Raw genomic sequence first — 2,486 nt, 5'->3', positions numbered from 1 at the left:
TTCCGATTGGACACACCTGCTATACTAAGAATATTGAGCACTTTTCATTATTATATATCAATTCCATGATAGGCAACGTCGATAAGCCTCACAATAATTTCAAAAATAAAGAATGGATAAAAACACGAAATGTAATACGCAAAAAAAACAAGTGCGTGACAACCTCTCTACCATATATTTCGACAGAAGGGATACGAAGAGAAGTTATTTTTCTGGTATTGAGCACTTTTTGTTGCCCGTGCGCTGGAAAATAACCCCCTTTCGCCAAAATTAAAAATGAATAAAAAACAACAACTTTAGTTTCCATCGAAATAGTGGGGAGTGCTCGACTAGAAATATGGGACGCAGTGGTTGGACTCGAACGTGAAACGCGAAACAGTGGAAAAGGGCAAAAACTTAGGGACAAACACTTTTGTACACACGACCTAGAGTGCTTATGACGTCATGACGTTGAAAAAAAACGTTTAAAACATAGTTTAAGTTTAATACGCGCGTGTTACTTGCGAAAAAAGTTGAATATAAAACGGACACTTCTTCCAAAACGTAGTCCAGTAGACCGCCATAGAATAAATATTTTTTTTTCTTCCAGGCTTTTCACATAACACAAGTTTTGACCAGGTCGGATGCTGGTAACAAGAGTTTTACCAGGCATATAAACACACATACAAACACACAGACAGATCCAGTTTACATAATAGATAAATATATAATATACATTAGATATAATATCGTATAATATTAAACTAGATAGTTTTTGAACCGTTATATATATATATATATATATATATATATATATATATATATATATATATATATATATTTAGAGAGAGAGATAAGAGAGAGAGATAAGAGAGAGAGAAGGGAGAAGGAGAGAGAGAGTCTGATTACAAGCTGTTCTTGAAGATATGCACATATATTTACCAAAAGTATTCGCAGATTAAAATTATATATATATATATATATATATATATATATATATATATATATAAGAAAACTATAATAGTCCAGAATATTAAAATACAACTGTTTACCTAATGCATAAACATGCATATACATCTATACATATGTATACATACATAACTCCAGACGTATATATATATATATATATATATATATATATATATATATATATATATATATATATATATATATATATATATATAATACCTACTCTATATATACGGTTTGTAAATGAAAACGTACAAATAACAATATAAAACTTGTAGATGAAAAATGCAAAATCTAAGTATATATATATATACATACACATATATATACATATATATATGCATATATATGTACAAATATATATATATATACATATAATTGTATATCTCCTCAATTCCATACGCACACCTACATAGTGTTTGCATTTTTTCATACAGACACATATATATGCATATATATGCATATATATGCATATATATATATATACATATATATGCATATATATGCACACATATATATATGCATATATATGCATACATATGCACAAACATATATATATATATATAGTTTTTGCATATTTTTTTCATATACGAACCGTAATAACTTAAAAGCTATGTAAGAAATTGTTGCAATAAATAAAGAATAAAAGCGTATGAAAAGTTTTCTCAATTGCAAAGCAGTCGATAACTGCGTAAAGAGAAAAGTAAAACAATAAAACGCAATTTAAAAGCGAAATAATAAGTGTCGACTACGCATGTTCCAAAAAAAAAAAAACCAATCCGCCAACAATCGTCGTTGGAATTACAACTCATAAAAAATAATTATCGACTTTTCTTGTAGGGACAGAATATAGCAAAAAACAAATTAGACCACGTCGTTTCGCCTACCCACAATGATTGCTATTGACTGTAAATGTCTATCTGGACGATTATGCATACCTTGTAGTATCCATTCTTTTTGCATGCATAATTGGCAGCTGTTGTTGGGTGGGCATCCTTTGTTACCTTTAATATCGATAATATAGTTAAGAAAAATAAAGATTGGGATAAAACAAATGACATATCATAAACTGCGATATTTCTTCGATGCAAAATCACTTATGTACACATATATCCAATGGTGAGGCCTCAGCTTGCGGGCTTTGGAGAGTGTGGAGCCACCCTTTAATTGGCATTGCTCCCAGGTCCACTCTGACCCGGAGTGGTAGTACCTGTTCGGGTCGCAACTATGGGTTAAATAGAAACCGACTTGAAAACAACAAATATATTCTATTAAAAAAATTTTCTTCAAAATCTTTGGATTCGGCATTAAGTAACCTTAAAAGGGTTGATATACCGTAAAACAAAAACAACTAACCAACCAACTTATGTACACCTAACAAAAACGCAAGAATGTGATATCGCTTCTAAAAATGTGTTCGGCTAAAAATAATAACAAGTAAATGATATATGCAAGCTAAGCTTACTATTTATAGTTACGCTTAATATTCCAGTATGTGCGTTAACTAGAGGATATATTACCTAATGCATAGTTTTATT

This window comes from Euprymna scolopes, chromosome 20 (assembly GCF_053919585.1).
Source record: "Euprymna scolopes isolate OS-2025 chromosome 20, ASM5391958v1, whole genome shotgun sequence".
In the NCBI taxonomy this organism is placed as follows: domain Eukaryota; kingdom Metazoa; phylum Mollusca; class Cephalopoda; order Sepiida; family Sepiolidae; genus Euprymna; species Euprymna scolopes.
The sequence above is the reverse complement of the archived record's forward strand: the minus strand, read 5'-3'. Positions refer to the sequence as shown.